The sequence below is a fragment of the Stenella coeruleoalba genome, assembly GCF_951394435.1.
Source record: "Stenella coeruleoalba genome assembly, contig: scaffold_34, whole genome shotgun sequence".
Lineage (NCBI taxonomy): Eukaryota > Metazoa > Chordata > Mammalia > Artiodactyla > Delphinidae > Stenella > Stenella coeruleoalba.
In genome coordinates this window covers 356,979-377,140 of record NW_027646159.1, presented here as the reverse complement: position 1 = coordinate 377,140, position 20,162 = coordinate 356,979, and the positions used below count along the sequence as shown (strand labels likewise).

General features: G+C 43.7%; 1 long non-coding RNA gene across 2 annotated transcripts in view; it reads right to left on the bottom strand.

Moving 5' to 3' along the window:
* Window positions 1-11,712: 11,712 nt before the first annotated feature.
* LOC307181293 overlaps window positions 11,713-20,162 on the bottom strand; it is a 359,275-nt gene continuing 350,825 nt past the window's right edge. Inside the window, exon 5 of one of the 2 annotated variants that reach the window (XR_013826343.1) lies at window positions 11,713-11,757. This is a non-coding gene — a long non-coding RNA (uncharacterized lncRNA). Of the gene's footprint in view, window positions 11,758-13,291; window positions 13,338-20,162 lie in introns of those variants that run through there. The other variant, XR_013826344.1, reaches the window with a different exon arrangement.

Below are 20,162 nucleotides of genomic sequence, written 5' to 3'. Positions count from 1 at the left end.
ACAAACCTGCAGAGTTATAAATGACAGCTATCGTCCAAAAATAGACTGAAGTAAGGCTGCCAAGAGGACTTGAAAGCGGGGCAGAATTGCAGGAAACCGATTTCAGGAGGTAGACTGGAATTGCATTGAAAGCATAGGAAAAGAGGCAGAACGTCCACAATGATGCACTTGGCCAAAAAGGGCGTATGCGTTTTTTCATGAATATATTCAGGAAAAAACGCATACGCCCTTTTTGGCCAACCAAGCAAGCTTGCAAAGGAAATCTGCACTACAATGAAGTCTCACTTCCCCCCGGTCAAAAGGGCCATCTGAAAAAAGTGTAAAATCCAGAAAGGCAACAGGCCATAGAGAACTGGGAGCCTTGTTATGCTGATGGGTGGGATGTAAATTGCCAAAAGACACTTGGGAGAAGTGTATGGTGTTTCCTGAAACATCTAAAAAACAAAGCAACAGAGCCTAGGGCACTTCCACTTATGGTCCTATAGCTTAGGGAAATTAAAATCAAAAAGACACAGCCACCCCAAAGTTTGGAACGGCTCTGTTTACAAGAACCTCGTTTACAGTACAAGTTCAACATCGCAGAAAGTGAAAAATGGATAAAGAACTTGCGGTACTTACGTACAATGCAGTATCACTCAGCAATGAAATCTATGTCATCAGGCCCGTAGCAGCATAATGAGTAGATTCAGGTACGATGATTCTAACTGAAATAAGTCACACAGAAAAAGAAACATCATAAGATATCACTAATACACGGAATGTAAACTTGGCTACACAGGAACTGAATTCCAAAACAGAACAGGTTCTCAAATTTAGAAAACCAACTTATGCTTGCTTAAGGGGAAAGGTGAGTTGGGTTGCTGCATAAAACCAGAGATTGAAATGAGCACAGATAAAGTTCCTTAAGCCAAATATGGAATAGACAAGAGCTACTCCTTGCTCAACGAAATGGACTCAACACCGCATATTAAACGCCTAAGAATGTACCTGACTAGTAAGTATCGTAAAACCTATGGATTGCTATGTCTCCGAAAGAGAATCAAGCATGTGTACAGGGGCATAAACGCAGCAGTGATAGGATTGGAGAGGTTCGGTGAGCAAATGAAGACCCTTTGAAGTCATATTGCATGGTACCCATTCCACGGGTTTCAACTACCCAGGTTTTAGGTATTCTTCCTTCAGCTAAAATATGCATGTGGAACCCAGAGTATGATCAACCATGTGATCGGGAGACGTGTTCAAATATGTCTCAGTTTTCCTCCCCTGGTACTCGGGTGCAACATTCCAGACGCTTTACTAACACTCTCCCCACTTGGAGAGTCAGCGCCTTTAACCTCCTGTTTGGCCCAGTTTGCAATTTCTGCGGAAGATGAACAGGAATAGCGAGAACCAATGAGAGGCTAGCTGGAGGTGTCTGGACGGGCAAATTTAACTCTCATTTCCCACCAGGAAGAGGAAATAACCAAAGGCTCAGCGTGCCGTACCGGAACCAGATTAGGGCCTGAAGCCATCCTGCGGTGTTGCGGCCAGCTCAAAAGAAAGCGAGTTGAAGAAAGGAGCTCAGGGGCACTGTAATTCACAAACCTGCAGAGTTATAAATGACAGCTATCGTCCAAAAATAGACTGAAGTAAGGCTGCCAAGAGGACTTGAAAGCGGGGCAGAATTGCAGGAAACCGATTTCAGGAGGTAGACTGGAATTGCATTGAAAGCATAGGAAAAGAGGCAGAACGTCCACAATGATGCACTTGGCCAAAAAGGGCGTATGTGTTTTTTCCTGAATATATTCAGGAAAAAACGCATACGCCCTTTTTGGCCAACCAAGCAAGCTTGCAAAGGAAATCTGCACTACAATGAAGTCTCACTTACCCCCGGTCAAAAGGGCCATCTGAGAAAAGTGTAAAATCCAGAAAGGCAGGACAGGCCATGGAGAACTGGGAGCTTTGTTATGCTGATGGGCGGGATGTAAATTGCCAACAACCACTCGGGAGAAGTGTATGGTGTTTCCTGAAACATCTAAAAAACAAAGCAACAGAACCTAGGGCACTTCCACTTATGGTCCTATAGCTTAGGGAAATTAAAATCAAAAAGACACAGCCACCCCAAAGTTTGGAACGGCTCTGTTTACAAGAACCTCGTTTACAGTACAAGTTCAACATCGCAGAAAGTGAAAAATGGATAAAGAAGTTGTGGTATTTACTTACAAAGCAATATCACTCAGCAATGAAATCTGTGTCATCAGGCCCTTAGCAGCACAGTGAGTGGATTCAGGTATGATGATTCTAACTGAAATAAGTCACACAGAAAAAGAAACATCATAAGATATCAGTAATACACGGAATGTAAACTTGGCTACACAGGAACTGAATTACAGAACAGAACAGGGTCTCAAATTTACAAAACCAACTTATTCTTGCTTAAGGGTAAAGGTGAGTTGGGGTGCTGCATAAAACCAGAGATTGAAATGAGCACAGATAAAGTTCCTTAAGCCAAATATGGAATAGACAAGAGCTACTCCTTGCTCAACGAAATGGACTCAACACCGCATATTAAACGCCTAAGAATGTACCTTACTAGTAAGTATCTTAAAACCTATGGATTGCTATGTCTCCGAAAGAGAATCAAGCATGTGTACAGGGGCATAAACGCAGCAGTGATAGGATTGGTGAGGTTTGGTGAGCAAATGAAGACCCTTTGAATTCATATTGCATGGTACCCATTACACGGGTCTTAACTCTCCAGGTTTAAGGTATTCTTCCTTCAGCTAAAACATGCATGTGGAACCCAAGTATAATCAACCATGTGAACGGGAGACGTGTTCAAATATGTCTCAGTTTTCCTCCCCTGGTACTCGGGTGCAACATTCCAGACGCTTTACTAACACTCTCCCCACTTGGAGAGTCAGCGCCTTTAACCTCCTGTTTGGCCCAGTTTGCAATTTCTGCGGAAGATGAACAGGAATAGCGAGAACCAATGAGAGACTAGCTGGAGGTGTCTGGACTGGCAAATTTAACTCTCATTTCCCACCAGGAAAAGGAAATAACCAAAGGCTCAGCGTGCCATGCCGGAACCAGATTAGGGCCTGACGCCATCCTGCGGTGTTGCGACCAGGTCACAAGAAAGCGAGTTGAAGAAAGGAGCTCAGGGGCACTGTAATTCACAAACCTGCAGAGTTATAAATGACAGCTATCGTCCAAAAATAGACTGAAGTAAGGCTGCCAAGAGGACTTGAAAGCGGGGCAGAATTGCAGGAAACCGATTTCAGGAGGTAGACTGGAATTGCATTGAAAGCATAGGAAAAGAGGCAGAACGTCCACAATGATGCACTTGGCCAAAAAGGGCGTATGCGTTTTTTCCTGAATATATTCAGGAAAAAACGCATACGCCCTTTTTGGCCAACCAAGCAAGCTTGCAAAGGAAATCTGCACTACAATGAAGTCTCACTTCCCCCCGGTCAAAAGGGCCATCTGAAAAAAGTGTAAAATCCAGAAAGGCAGGACAGGCCATGGAGAACTGGGAGCCTTGTTATGCTGATGGGCGGGATGTAAATTGCCAACAACCACTCGGGAGAAGTGTATGGTGTTTCCTGAAACATCTAAAAAACAAAGCAACAGAACCTAGGGCACTTCCACTTATGGTCCTATAGCTTAGGGAAATTAAAATCAAAAAGACACAGCCACCCCAAAGTTTGGAACGGCTCTGTTTACAAGAACCTCGTTTACAGTACAAGTTCAACATCGCAGAAAGTGAAAAATGGATAAAGAAGTTGTGGTATTTACTTACAAAGCAATATCACTCAGCAATGAAATCTGTGTCATCAGGCCCTTAGCAGCACAGTGAGTGGATTCAGGTATGATGATTCTAACTGAAGTAAGTCACACAGAAAAAGAAACATCATAAGATATCAGTAATACACGGAATGTAAACTTGGCTACACAGGAACTGAATTACAGAACAGAACAGTGTCTCAAATTTAGAAAACCAACTTATTCTTGCTTAAGGGTAAAGGTGAGTTGGGGTGCTGCATAAAACCAGAGATTGAAATGAGCACAGATAAAGTTCCTTAAGCCAAATATGAAATAGACAAGAGCTACTCCCTGCTCAACGAAATGGACTCAACACCCCATATTAAACGCCTAAGAATGTTCCTGACTAGTTAGTATCTTAAAACCTATGGATTGCTATGTCTCCGAAAGAGAATCAAGCATGTGTACAGGGGCATAAACGCAGCAGTGATAGGATTGGAGAGGTTCGGTGAGCAAATGAAGACCCTTTGAAGTCATATTGCATGGTACCCATTCCACGGGTTTCAACTACCCAGGTTTAAGGTATTCTTCCTTCAGCTAAAACATGCATGTGGAACCTAGAGTATGATCAACCATGTGATCGGGAGACGTGTTCAAATATGTCTCAGTTTTCCTCCCCTGGTACTCGGGTGCAACATTCCAGACGCATTACTAACACTCTCCCGACCTGGAGAGTCAGTCCCTTTAACCTCCTGTTTGGCCCAGTTTGCAATTTCTGCGGAAGATGAACAGGAATAGCGAGAACCAATGAGAGACTAGCTGGAGGTGTCGGGACGGGCAAATTTAACTCTCATTTCCAACCAGGAAGAGGAATTAACCAAAGGCTCAGCGTGCCGTTCCGGAACCAGATTAGGGCCTGAAGCGATCCTGCGGTGTTGCGGCCAGGTCACAAGAAAGCGAGTTGAAGAAAGGAGCTCAGGGACACTGTAATTCACAAACCTGCAGAGTTATAAATGACAGCTATCGTCCAAAAATAGACTGAAGTAAGGCTGCCAAGAGGACTTGAAAGCGGGGCAGAATTGCAGGAAACCGATTTCAGGAGGTAGACTGGAATTGCATTGAAAGCATAGGAAAAGAGGCAGAACGTCCACAATGATGCACTTGGCCAAAAAGGGCGTATGCGTTTTTTCATGAATATATTCAGGAAAAAACGCATACGCCCTTTTTGGCCAACCAAGCAAGCTTGCAAAGGAAATCTGCACTACAATGAAGTCTCACTTCCCCCCGGTCAAAAGGGCCATCTGAAAAAAGTGTAAAATCCAGAAAGGCAACAGGCCATAGAGAACTGGGAGCCTTGTTATGCTGATGGGTGGGATGTAAATTGCCAAAAGACACTTGGGAGAAGTGTATGGTGTTTCCTGAAACATCTAAAAAACAAAGCAACAGAGCCTAGGGCACTTCCACTTATGGTCCTATAGCTTAGGGAAATTAAAATCAAAAAGACACAGCCACCCCAAAGTTTGGAACGGCTCTGTTTACAAGAACCTCGTTTACAGTACAAGTTCAACATCGCAGAAAGTGAAAAATGGATAAAGAACTTGTGGTACTTACGTACAATGCAGTATCACTCAGCAATGAAATCTATGTCATCAGGCCCGTAGCAGCATAATGAGTAGATTCAGGTACGATGATTCTAACTGAAATAAGTCACACAGAAAAAGAAACATCATAAGATATCACTAATACACGGAATGTAAACTTGGCTACACAGGAACTGAATTCCAAAACAGAACAGGTTCTCAAATTTAGAAAACCAACTTATGCTTTCTTAAGGGGAAAGGTGAGTTGGGGTGCTGCATAAAACCAGAGATTGAAATGAGCACAGATAAAGTTCCTTAAGCCAAATATGGAATAGACAAGAGCTACTCCTTGCTCAACGAAATGGACTCAACACCGCATATTAAACGCCTAAGAATGTACCTGACTAGTAAGTATCGTAAAACCTATGGATTGCTATGTCTCCGAAAGAGAATCAAGCATGTGTACAGGGGCATAAACGCAGCAGTGATAGGATTGGAGAGGTTCGGTGAGCAAATGAAGACCCTTTGAAGTCATATTGCATGGTACCCATTCCACGGGTTTCAACTACCCAGGTTTTAGGTATTCTTCCTTCAGCTAAAATATGCATGTGGAACCCAGAGTATGATCAACCATGTGATCGGGAGACGTGTTCAAATATGTCTCAGTTTTCCTCCCCTGGTACTCGGGTGCAACATTCCAGACGCTTTACTAACACTCTCCCCACTTGGAGAGTCAGCGCCTTTATCCTCCTGTTTGGCCCAGTTTGCAATTTCTGCGGAAGATGAACAGGAATAGCGAGAACCAATGAGAGGCTAGCTGGAGGTGTCTGGACGGGCAAATTTAACTCTCATTTCCCACCAGGAAGAGGAAATAACCAAAGGCTCAGCGTGCCGTACCGGAACCAGATTAGGGCCTGAAGCCATCCTGCGGTGTTGCGGCCAGGTCACAAGAAAGTGAGTTGAAGAAAGGAGCTCAGGGGCACTGTAATTCACAAACCTGCAGAGTTATAAATGACAGCTATCGTCCAAAAATAGACTGAAGTAAGGCTGCCAAGAGGACTTGAAAGCGGGGCAGAATTGCAGGAAACCGATTTCAGGAGGTAGACTGGAATTGCATTGAAAGCATAGGAAAAGAGGCAGAACGTCCACAATGATGCACTTGGCCAAAAAGGGCGTATGCGTTTTTTCCTGAATATATTCAGGAAAAAACGCATACGCCCTTTTTGGCCAACCAAGCAAGCTTGCAAAGGAAATCTGCACTACAATGAAGTCTCACTTCCCCCGGTCAAAAGGTCCATCTGAAAAAAGTGTAAAATCCAGAAAGGCAGGACAGGAAATGGAGAACTGGGAGCCTTGTTATGCTGATGGGCGGGATGTAAATTGCCAACAGACACTCCGGAGAAGTGTATGGTGTTTCCTGAAACATCTAAAAAACAAAGCAACAGAGCCTAGGGCACTGCCACTTATGGTCCTATAGCTTAGGGAAATTAAAATCAAAAAGACACAGCCACCCCAAAGTTTGGGACACCTCTGTTTACAAGAACCTCGTTTACAGTACAAGTTCAACAACGCAGAAAGTGAAAAATGGATAAAGAAGTTGTGGTATTTACTTACAAAGCAATATCACTCAGCAATGAAATCTATGTCATCAGGCCCTTAGCATCACAATGAGTGGATTCAGGTATGATGATTCTAACTGAAATAAGTCACAAAGAAAAAGAAACATCATAAGATATCAGTAATACACGGAATGTAAACTTGGCTACACAGGAACTGAATTACAGAACAGAACAGGGTCTCAAATTTAGAAAACCATCTTATGCTTGCTTAAGGGGAAAGGTGAGTTGGGGTGCTGCATAAAATCAGAGATTGAAATGAACACAGATAAATTTCCTTAAGCCAAATATGGAATAGACAAGAGCTACTCCTTGCTCAACGAAATGGACTCAAGACCGCATATTAAACGCCTAAGAATGTACCTGACTAGTAAGTATCGTAAAACCTATGGATTGCTATGTCTCCAAAAGAGAATCAAGCATGTGTACAGGGGCATAAACGCAGCAGTGATAGGATTGGAGAGGTTCGGTGAGCAAATGAAGACCCTTTGAAGTCATATTGCATGGTACCCATTCCACGGGTCTCAACTCTCCAGGTTTAAGGTATTCTTCCTTCAGCTAAAACATGCATGTGGAACCCAAGTATGATCAACCATGTGAACGGGAGACGTGTTCAAATATGTCTCAGTTTTCCTCCCCTGGTACTCGGGTGCAACATTCCAGACGCTTTACTAACACTCTCCCCTCTTGGAGAGTCAGCGCCTTTAACCTCCTGTTTGGCCCAGTTTGCAATTTCTGCGGAAGATGAACAGGAATAGCGAGAACCAATGAGAGGCTAGCTGGAGGTGTCTGGACGGGCAAATTTAACTCTCATTTCCCACCAGGAAGAGGAATTAACCAAAGGTTCAGCATGCCGGGCCGGAACCAGATTAGGGCCTGAAGCCATCCTGCGGTGTTGCGGCCAGCTCAAAAGAAAGCGAGTTGAAGAAAGGAGCTCAGGGGCACTGTAATTCACAAACCTGCAGAGTTATAAATGACAGCTATCGTCCAAAAATAGACTGAAGTAAGGCTGCCAAGAGGACTTGAAAGCGGGGCAGAATTGCAGGAAACCGATTTCAGGAGGTAGACTGGAATTGCATTGAAAGCATAGGAAAAGAGGCAGAACGTCCACAATGATGCACTTGGCCAAAAAGGGCGTATGCGTTTTTTCCTGAATATATTCAGGAAAAAACGCATATGCACTTTTTGGCCAACCAAGCAAGCTTGCAAAGGAAATCTGCACTACAATGAAGTCTCACTTCCCCCCGGTCAAAAGGGTCATCTGAAAAAAGTGTAAAATCCAGAAAGGCAGGACAGGCCATGGAGAACTGGGAGCCTTGTTATGCTGATGGGCGGGATGTAAATTGCCAACAACCACTCGGGAGAAGTGTATGGTGTTTCCTGAAACATCTAAAAAACAAAGCAACAGAGCCTAGGGCACTTCCACTTATGGTCCTATAGCTTAGGGAAATTAAAATCAAAAAGACACAGCCACCCCAAAGTTTGGAACGGCTCTGTTTACAAGAACCTCGTTTACAGTACAAGTTCAACATCGCAGAAAGTGAAAAATGGATAAAGAAGTTGTGGTATTTACTTACAAAGCAATATCACTCAGCAATGAAATCTGTGTCATCAGGCCCTTAGCAGCACAATGAGTGGATTCAGGTATGATGATTCTAACTGAAGTATGTCACACAGAAAAAGAAACATCATAAGATATCAGTAATACACGGAATGTAAACTTGGCTACACAGGAACTGAATTACAGAACAGAACAGGGTCTCAAATTTAGAAAACCAACTTATGCTTGCTTAAGGGTAAAGGTGAGTTGGGGTGCTGCATAAAACCAGAGATTGAAATGAGCACAGATAAAGTTCCTTAAGTCAAATATGGAATAGACAAGAGCTACTCCTTGCTCAACGAAATGGACTCAACACCGCATATTAAACGCCTAAGAATGTACCTGACTAGTAAGTATCTTAAAACCTATGGATTGCTATGTCTCCGAAAAAGAATCAATCATGTGTACAGGGGCATAAACGCAGCAGTGATAGGATTGGAGAGGTTCGGTGAGCAAATGAAGACCCTTTGAAGTCATATTGCATGGTACCCATTCCACGGGTCTCAACTCTCCAGGTTTAAGGTATTCTTCCTTCAGCTAAAACATGCATGTGGAACCTAGAGTATGATCAACCATGTGATCGGGAGACGTGTTCAAATATGTCTCAGTTTTCGTACCCTGGTACTCGGGTGCAATATTCCAGACGCTTTACTAACACTCTCCCCACTTGGAGAGTCAGTCCCTTTAACCTCCTGTTTGGCCCAGTTTGCAATTTCTGCGGAAGATGAACAGGAATAGCGAGAACCAATGGAGACTAGCTGGAGGTGTCTGGACGGGCAAAATTTAACTCTCATTTCCTACCAGGAAGAGGAATTAACCAAAGGCTCAGCGTGCCATGCCAGAACCAGATTAGGGCCTGAAGCCATTCTGCGGTGTTGCGGCCAGCTCAAAAGAAAGCGAGTTGAAGAACGGAGCTCAGTGGCACTGTAATTCACAAACCTGCAGAGTTATAAATGACAGCTATCGTCCAAAAATAGACTGAAGTAAGGCTGCCAAGAGGACTTGAAAGCGGGGCAGAATTGCAGGAAACCGATTTCAGGAGGTAGACTGGAATTGCATTGAAAGCATAGGAAAAGAGGCAGAACGTCCACAATGATGCACTTGGCCAAAAAGGGCGTATGCGTTTTTTCCTGAATATATTCAGGAAAAAACGCATACGCCCTTTTTGGCCAACCAAGCAAGCTTGCAAAGGAAATCTGCACTACAATGAAGTCTCACTTCTCCCCAGTCAAAAGGGCCATCTGAAAAAAGTGTAAAATCCAGAAAGGCAGGACAGGCCATGGAGAACTGGGAGCCTTGTTATGCTGATGGGCGGGATGTAAATTGCCAACAGACACTTGGGAGAAGTGTATGGTGTTTCCTGAAACATCTAAAAAACAAAGCAACAGAGCCTAGGGCACTTCCACTTATGGTCCTATAGCTTAGGGAAATTAAAATCAAAAAGACACAGCCACCCCAAAGTTTGGAACGGCTCTGTTTACAAGATCCTCGTTTACAGTACAAGTTCAACATCGCAGAAAGTGAAAAATGGATAAAGAAGTTGTGGTATTCACTTACAAAGCAATATCACTCAGCAATGAAATCTATGTCATCAGGCCCTTAGCAGCACAATGAGTGGATTCAGGTATGATGATTCTAACTGAAATAAGTCACACAGAAAAAGAAACATCATAAGATATCAGTAATACACGGAATGGAAACTTGGCTACACAGGAACTGAATTACAGAACAGAACAGGGTCTCAAATTTAGAAAAGCAACTTATGCTTGCTTAAGGGGAAAGGTGAGTTGGGGTGCTGCATAAAACCAGAGATTGAAATGAGCACAGATAAAGTTCCTTAAGCCAAATATGGAATAGACAAGAGCTACTCCTTGCTCAACGAAATGGACTCAACACCCCATATTAAACGCCTAAGAATGTACCTGACTAGTAAGTATCTTAAAACCTATGGATTGCTATGTCTCCAAAAGAGAATCAAGCGTGTGTACAGGGGCATAAACGCAGCAGTGATAGGATTGGAGAGGTTTGGTGAGCAAATGAAGACCCTTTGAAGTCATATTGCATGGTACCCATTCCACGGGTCTCAACTCTCCAGGTTTAAGGTATTCTTCCTTCAGCTAAAACATGCATGTGGAACCCAGAGTATGATCTACCATGTGAACGGGAGACGTGTTCAAATATGTCTCAGTTTTCCTCCCCTGGTACTCGGGTGCAACATTCCAGATGCTTTATTAACACTCTCCCGAGTTGGAGAGTCACTCCCTTTAACCGCCTGTTTGGCCCAGTTTGCAATTTCTGCGGAAGATGAACAGGAATAGCGAGAACCAATGAGAGACTAGCTGGAGGTGTCTGAACGGGCAAATTTAACTCTCATTTCCCACCAGGAAGAGGAATTAACCAAAGGCTCTGCATGCCGGGCCGGAACCAGATTAGGGCCTGAAGCCATCCTGCGGTGTTGCGGCCAGCTCACAAGAAAGCGAGTTGAAGAAAGGAGCTCAGGGGCACTGTAATTCACAAACCTGCAGAGTTATAAATGACAGCTATCGTCCAAAAATAGACTGAAGTAAGGCTGCCAAGAGGACTTGAAAGTGGGGCAGAATTGCAGGAAACCGATTTCAGGAGGTAGACTGGAATTGCATTGAAAGCATAGGAAAAGAGGCAGAACGTCCACAATGATGCACTTGGCCAAAAAGGGCGTATGCGTTTTTTCCTGAATATATTCAGGAAAAAACGCATACGCCCTTTTTGGCCAACCAAGCAAGCTTGCAAAGGAAATCTGCACTACAATGAAGTCTCACTTCACCCCAGTCAAAAGGGCCATCTGAAAAAAGTGTAAAATCCAGAAAGGCAACAGGCCATTGAGAACTGGGAGCCTTGTTATGCTGATGGGCGGGATGTAAATTGCCAACAGACACTCGGGAGAAGTGTATGGTGTTTCCTGAAACATCTAAAAAACAAAGCAACAGAGCCTAGGGCACTTCCACTTATGGTCCTATAGCTTAGGGAAATTAAAATCAAAAAGACACAGCCACCCCAAAGTTTGGAACAGCTCTGTTTACAAGAACCTCGTTTACAGTACAAGTTCAACATCGCAGAAAGTGAAACATGGATAAAGAACTTGTGGTACTTACGTACAATACAGTATCACTCAGCAATGAAATCTATGTCAACAGGCCTGTAGCAGCATAATGAGTAGATTCAGGTACGATGATTCTAACTGAAATAAGTCACACAGAAAAAGAAACATCATAAGATATCACTAATACACGGAATGTAAACTTGGCTACACAGGAACTGAATTCCAAAAGAGAACAGGGTCTCAAATTTAGAAAACCAACTTATGCTTGCTTAAGGGGAAAGGTGAGTTGAGGTGCTGCATAAAAACAGAGATTGAAATGAGCACAGATAAAGTTCCTTAAGCCAAATATGGAATAGACAAGAGCTACTCCTTGCTCAACGAAATGGACTCAACACCGCATATTAAACGCCTAAGAATGTACCTGACTAGTAAGTATCTTAAAACCTATGGATTGCTATGTCTCCGAAAGAGAATCAAGCATGTGTACAGGGGCATAAACGCAGCAGTGATAGGATTGGAGAGGTTTGGTGAGCAAATGAAGACCCTTTGAAGTCATATTGCATGGTACCCATTACACGGGTTTCAACTACCCAGGTTTTAGGTATTCTTCCTTCAGCTAAAACATGCATGTGGAACCCAGAGTATGATCAACCATGTGATCGGGAGACGTGTTCAAATATGTCTCAGTTTTCCTCCCCTGGTACTCGGGTGCAACATTCCAGACGCTTTACTAACACTCTGCCCACTTGGAGAGTCAGTCCCTTTAACCTCCTGTTTGGCCCAGTTTGCAATTTCTGCGGAAGATGAACAGGAATAGCGAGAACCAATGAGAGGCTGGCTGGAGGTGTCTGGAGGGGCAAATTTAACTCTCATTTCCCACCAGGAAGAGGAATTAACCAAAGGCTCAGCATGCCGGGCCGGAACCAGATTAGGGCCTGAAGCCATCCTGCGGTGTTGCGGCCAGGTCACAAGAAAGCGAGTTGAAGAAAGGAGCTCAGGGGCACTGTAATTCACAAACCTGCAGAGTTATAAATGACAGCTATCGTCCAAAAATAGACTGAAGTAAGGCTGCCAAGAGGACTTGAAAGCGGGGCAAAATTGCAGGAAACCGATTTCAGGAGGTAGACTGGAATTGCATTGAAAGCATAGGAAAAGAGGCAGAACGTCCACAATGATGCACTTGGCCAAAAAGGGCGTATGCGTTTTTTCCTGAATATATTCAGGAAAAAACGCATGCGCCCTTTTTGGTCAACCAAGCAAGCTTGCAAAGGAAATCTGCACTACAATGAAGTCTCACTTCCCCCCGGTCAAAAGGGCCATCTGAAAAAAGTGTAAAATCCAGAAAGGCAGGACAGGCCATGGAGAACTGGGAGCCTTGTTATGCTGATGGGCGGGATGTAAATTGCCAACAGACACTCGGGAGAAGTGTATGGTATTTCCTGAAACATCTAAAAAACAAAGCAACAGACCCTAGGGCACTGCCACTTATGGTCCTATAGCTTAGGGAAATTAAAATCAAAAAGACACAGCCACCCCAAAGTTTGGGACGCCTCTGTTTACAAGAACCTCGTTTACAGTACAAGTTCAACATCGCAGAAAGTGAAAAATGGATAAAGAAGTTGTGGTATTTACTTACAAAGCAATATCACTCAGCAATGAAATCTATGTCATCAGGCCGTTAGCTTCACTATGAGTGGATTCAGGTATGATGATTCTAACTGAAATAATTCACACAGAAAAAGAAACATCATAAGAGATCAGTAATACACGGAATGTAAACTTGGCTACACAGGAACTGAATTACAGAACAGAACAGGGTCTCAAATTTAGAAAACCAACTTATGCTTGCTTAAGGGTAAAGGTGAGTTGGGGTGCTGCATAAAACCAGAGATTGAAATGAGCACAGATAAACTTCCTTAAGTCAAATATGGAATAGACAAGAGCTACTCCTTGCTCAACGAAATGGACTCAACACCGCATATTAAACGCCTAAGAATGTACCTGACTAGTAAGTATCTTAAAACCTATGGATTGCTATGTCTCCGAAAGAGAATCAAGCATGTGTACAGGGGCATAAAAGCAGCAGTGATAGGATTGGAGAGGTTCGGTGAGCAAATGAAGATCCTTTGAAGTTATATTGCATGGTACCCATTCCACGGGTCTCAACTCTCCAGGTTTTAGGTATTCTTCCTTCAGCTAAAACATGCATGTGGAACCCAGAGTATGATCAACCATGTGATCGGGAGACGTGTTCAAATATGTCTCAGTTTTCCTCCCCTGGTACTCGGGTGCAACATTCCAGACGCTTTACTAACACTCTCCCCACTTGGAGAGTCAGCGCCTTTAACCTCCTGTTTGGCCCAGTTTGCAATTTCTGCGGAAGATGAACAGGAATAGCGAGAACCAATGAGAGGCTAGCTGGAGATGTCTGGTCGGGCAAATTTAACTCTCATTTCCCACCAGGAAGAGGAAATAACCAAAGGCTCAGCGTGCCGTACCGGAGCCAGATTAGGGCCTGAAGCCATCCTGCGGTGTTGCGGCCAGCTCAAAAGAAAGCGAGTTGAAGAAAGGAGCTCAGGGGCACTGTAATTCACAAACCTGCAGAGTTATAAATGACAGCTATCGTCCAAAAATAGACTGAAGTAAGGCTGCCAAGAGGACTTGAAAGCGGGGCAGAATTGCAGGAAACCGATTTCAGGAGGTAGACTGGAATTGCATTGAAAGCATAGGAAAAGAGGCAGAACGTCCACAATGATGCACTTGGCCAAAAAGGGCGTATGCGTTTTTTCCTGAATATATTCAGGAAAAAACGCATACGCCCTTTTTGGCCAACCAAGCAAGCTTGCAAAGGAAATCTGCACTACAATGAAGTCTCACTTCCCCCCGGTCAAAAGGGCCATCTGAAAAAAGTGTAAAATCCAGAAAGGCAGGACAGGCCATGGAGAACTGGGAGCCTTGTTATGCTGATGGGCGGGATGTAAATTGCCAACAACCACTCGGGAGAAGTGTATGGTGTTTCCTGAAACATCTAAAAAACAAAGCAACAGAACCTAGGGCACTTCCACTTATGGTCCTATAGCTTAGGGAAATTAAAATCAAAAAGACACAGCCACCCCAAAGTTTGGAACGGCTCTGTTTACAAGAACCTCGTTTACAGTACAAGTTCAACATCGCAGAAAGTGAAAAATGGATAAAGAAGTTGTGGTATTTACTTACAAAGCAATATCACTCAGCAATGAAATCTGTGTCATCAGGCCCTTAGCAGCACAATGAGTGGATTCAGGTATGATGATTCTAACTGAAGTAAGTCACACAGAAAAAGAAACATCATAAGATATCAGTAATACACGGAATGTAAACTTGGCTACACAGGAACTGAATTACAGAACAGAACAGGGTCTCAAATTTAGAAAACCAACTTATGCTTGCTTAAGGGGAAAGGTGAGTTGGGGTGCTGCATAAAACCAGAGATTGAAATGAGCACAGATAAAGTTCCTTAAGTCAAATATGGAATAGACAAGAGCTACTCCTTGCTCAACGAAATGGACTCAACACCGCATATTAAACGCCTAAGAATGTACCTGACTAGTAAGTATCTTAAAACCTATGGATTGCTATGTCTCCGAAAGAGAATCAAGCATGTGTACAGGGGCATAAACGCAGCAGTGATAGGATTGGAGAGGTTCGGTGAGCAAATGAAGACCCTTTGAAGTCATATTGCATGGTACCCATTCCACGGGTTTCAACTACCCAGGTTTTAGGTATTCTTCCTTCAGCTAAAACATGCATGTGGAACCCAGAGTATGATCAACCATGTGATCGGGAGACGTGTTCAAATATGTCTCAGTTTTCCTCCCCTGGTACTCGGGTGCAACATTCCAGACGCTTTACTAACACTCTCCCCACTTGGAGAGTCAGCGCCTTTAACCTCCTGTTTGGCCCAGTTTGCAATTTCTGCGGAAGATGAACAGGAATAGCGAGAACCAATGAGAGGCTAGCTGGAGGTGTCTGGACGGGCAAATTTAACTCTCATTTCCCACCAGGAAGAGGAAATAACCAAAGGCTCAGCGTGCCGTACCGGAGCCAGATTAGGGCCTGAAGCCATCCTGCGGTGTTGCGGCCAGCTCAAAAGAAAGCGAGTTGAAGAAAGGAGCTCAGGGGCACTGTAATTCACAAACCTGCAGAGTTATAAATGACAGCTATCGTCCAAAAATAGACTGAAGTAAGGCTGCCAAGAGGACTTGAAAGCGGGGCAGAATTGCAGGAAACCGATTTCAGGAGGTAGACTGGAATTGCATTGAAAGCATAGGAAAAGAGGCAGAACGTCCACAATGATGCACTTGGCCAAAAAGGGCGTATGCGTTTTTTCCTGAATATATTCAGGAAAAAACGCATACGCCCTTTTTGGCCAACCAAGCAAGCTTGCAAAGGAAATCTGCACTACAATGAAGTCTCACTTCCCCCCGGTCAAAAGGGCCATCTGAAAAAAGTGTAAAATCCAGAAAGGCAGGACAGGCCATGGAGAACTGGGAGCCTTGTTATGCTGATGGGCGGGATGTAAATTGCCAACAACCACTCGGGAGAAGTGTATGGTGTTTCCTGAAACATCTAAAAAACAAAGCAACAGAACCTAGGGCACGTCCACTTATGGTCCTATAGCTTAGGGAAATTAAAATCAAAAAGACACAGCCACCCCAAAGTTTGGAACGGCTCTGTTTACAAGAACCTCGTTTACAGTACAAGTTCAACATCGCAGAAAGTGAAAAATGGATAAAGAAGTTGTGGTATTTACTTACAAAGCAATATCACTCAGCAATGAAATCTGTGTCATCAGGCCCTTAGCAGCACAATGAGTGGATTCAGGTATGATGATTCTAACTGAAGTAAGTCACACAGAAAAAGAAACATCATAAGATATCAGTAATACACGGAATGTAAACTTGGCTACACAGGAACTGAATTACAGAACAGAACAGGGTCTCAAATTTAGAAAACCAACTTATGCTTGCTTAAGGGGAAAGGTGAGTTGGGGTGCTGCATAAAACCAGAGATTGAAATGAGCACAGATAAAGTTCCTTAAGTCAAATATGGAATAGACAAGAGCTACTCCTTGCTCAACGAAATGGACCCAACACCGCATATTAAACGCCTAAGAATGTACCTGACTAGTAAGTATCTTAAAACCTATGGATTGCTATGTCTCCGAAAGAGAATCAAGCATGTGTACAGGGGCATAAAAGCAGCAGTGATAGGATTGGAGAGGTTCGGTGAGCAAATGAAGATCCTTTGAAGTCATATTGCATGGTACCCATTACACGGGTCTTAACTCTCCAGGTTTAAGGTATTCTTCCTTCAGCTAAAACATGCATGTGGAACCCAGAGTATGATCAACCATGTGATCGGGAGACGTGTTCAAATGTGTCTCAGTTTTCCTCCCCTGGTACTCGGGTGCAACATTCCAGACGCTTTACTAACACTCTCCCCACTTGGAGAGTCAGCGCCTTTAACCTCCTGTTTGGCACAGTTTGCAATTTCAGCGGAAGATGAACAGGAATAGCGAGAACCAATGAGAGGCTAGCTGGAGGTGTCTGGACGGGCAAATTTAACTCTCATTTCCCAACAGGAAGAGGAAATAACCAAAGGCTCAGCGTGCAGTACCGGAACCAGATTAGGGCCTGAAGCCATCCTGTGGTGTTGCGGCCAGCTCAAAAGAAAGCGAGTTGAAGAAAGGAGCTCAGGGGCACTGTAATTCACAAACCTGCAGAGTTATAAATGACAGCTATCGTCCAAAAATAGACTGAAGTAAGGCTGCCAAGAGGACTTGAAAGCGGGGCAGAATTGCAGGAAACCGATTTCAGGAGGTAGACTGGAATTGCATTGAAAGCATAGGAAAAGAGGCAGAACGTCCACAATGATGCACTTGGCCAAAAAGGGCGTATGCGTTTTTTCCTGAATATATTCAGGAAAAAACGCATACGCCCTTTTTGGCCAACCAAGCAAGCTTGCAAAGGAAATCTGCACTACAATGAAGTCTCACTTCCCCCCGGTCAAAAGGGCCATCTGAAAAAAGTGTAAAATCCAGAAAGGCAGGACAGGCCATGGAGAACTGGGAGCCTTGTTATGCTGATGGGCGGGATGTAAATTGCCAACAGACACTTGGGAGAAGTGTATGGTGTTTCCTGAAACATCTAAAAAACAAAGCAACAGAGCCTAGGGCACTGCCACTTATGGTCCTATAGCTTAGGGAAATTAAAATCCAAAAGACACAGCCACCCCAAAGTTTGGGACGCCTCTGTTTACAAGAACCTCGTTTACAGTACAAGTTCAACATCGCAGGAAGTGAAAAATGGATAAAGAAGTTGTGGTATTTACTTACAAAGCAATATCACTAAGCAATGAAATCTATGTCATCAGGCCCTTAGCATCACAATGAGTGGATTCAGGTATGATGATTCTAACTGAAATAAGTCACACAGAAAAAGAAACATCATAAGATATCAGTAATACACGGAATGTAAACTTGGCTACACAGGAACTGAATTACAGAACAGAACAGTGTCTCAAATTTAGAAAACCAACTTATGCTTGCTTAAGGGTAAAGGTGAGTTGGGGTGCTGCATAAAACCAGAGATTGAAATGAGCACAGATAAAGTTCCTTAAGCCAAATATGGAATACACAAGAGCTACTCCTTGCTCAACGAAATGGACTCAACACTGCATATTAAACGCCTAAGAATGTACCTGACTAGTAAGTATCTTAAAACCTATGGAATGCTATGTCTCCGAAAGAGAATCAAGCATGTGTACAGGGGCATAAACGCAGCAGTGATAGGATTGGAGAGGTTCGGTGAGCAAATGAAGACCCTTTGAAGTCATATTGCATGGTACCCATTACACGGGTCTCAACTCTCCAGGTTTAAGGTATTCTTCCTTCAGCTAAAACATGCATGTGGAACCCAAGTATGATCAACCATGTGAACGGGAGACGTGTTCAAATATGTCTCAGTTTTCCTCCCCTGGTACTCGGGTGCAACATTCCAGACGCTTTACTAACACTCTCCCCACTTGGAGAGTCAGCGCCTTTAACCTCCTGTTTGGCCCAGTTTGCAATTTCTGCGGAAGATGAACAGGAATAGCGAGAACCAATGAGAGGCTAGCTGGAGGTGTCTGGACGGGCAAATTTAACTCTCATTTCCCACCAGGAAGAGGAAATAACCAAAGGCTCAGCGTGCCGTACCGGAACCAGATTAGGGCCTGAAGCCATCCTGTGGTGTTGCGGCCAGCTCAAAAGAAAGCGAGTTGAAGAAAGGAGCTCAGGGGCACTGTAATTCACAAACCTGCAGAGTTATAAATGACAGCTATCGTCCAAAAATAGACTGAAGTAAGGCTGCCAAGAGGACTTGAAAGCGGGGCAGAATTGCAGGAAACCGATTTCAGGAGGTAGACTGGAATTGCATTGAAAGCATAGGAAAAGAGGCAGAACGTCCACAATGATGCACTTGGCCAAAAAGGGTGTATGCGTTTTTTCCTGAATATATTCAGGAAAAAACGCATACGCCCTTTTTGGCCAACCAAGCAAGCTTGCAAAGGAAATCTGCACTACAATGAAGTCTCACTTCCCCCCGGTCAAAAGGGCCATCTGAAAAAAGTGTAAAATCCAGAAAGGCAGGACAGGCCATGGAGAACTGGGAGCCTTGTTATGCTGATGGGCGGGATGTAAATTGCCAACAGACACTTGGGAGAAGTCTATGGTGTTTCCTGAAACATCTAAAAAACAAAGCAACAGAGCCTAGGGCACTGCCACTTATGGTCCTATAGCTTAGGGAAATTAAAATCAAAAAGACACAGCCACCCCAAAGTTTGGGACGCCTCTGTTTACAAGAACCTCGTTTACAGTACAAATTCAACATCGCAGAAAGTGAAAAATGGATAAAGAACTTGTGGTACTTACGTACAATGCAGTATCACTCAGCAATGAAATCTATGTCATCAGGCCCGTAGCAGCATAATGAGTGGATTTAGGTACGATGATTCTAACTGAAATAAGTCACACAGAAAAAGAAACATCATAAGATATCACTAATACACGGAATGTAAACTTGGCTACACAGGAACTGCATTCCAAAACAGAACAGGGTCTCAAATTTAGAAAACCAACTTATGCTTGCTTAAGGGGAAAGGTGAGTTGGGGTGCTGCAGAAAACCAGAGATTGAAATGAGCACAGATAAATTTCCTTAAGCCAAATATGGAATAGACAAGAGCTACTCCTTGCTCAACGAAATGGACTCAAAACCCATTATTAAACGACTAAGAATGTACCTGACTAGTAAGTATCTTAAAACCTATGGATTGCTATGTCTCCAAAAGAGAATCAAGCGTGTGTACAGGGGAATAAACGCAGCAGTGATAGGATTGGAGAGGTTCGGTGAGCAAATGAAGACCCTTTGAAGTCATATTGCATGGTACCCATTACACGAGTCTCAACTCTCCAGGTTTAAGGTATTCTTCCTTCAGCTAAAACATGCATGTGGAACCCAGAGTA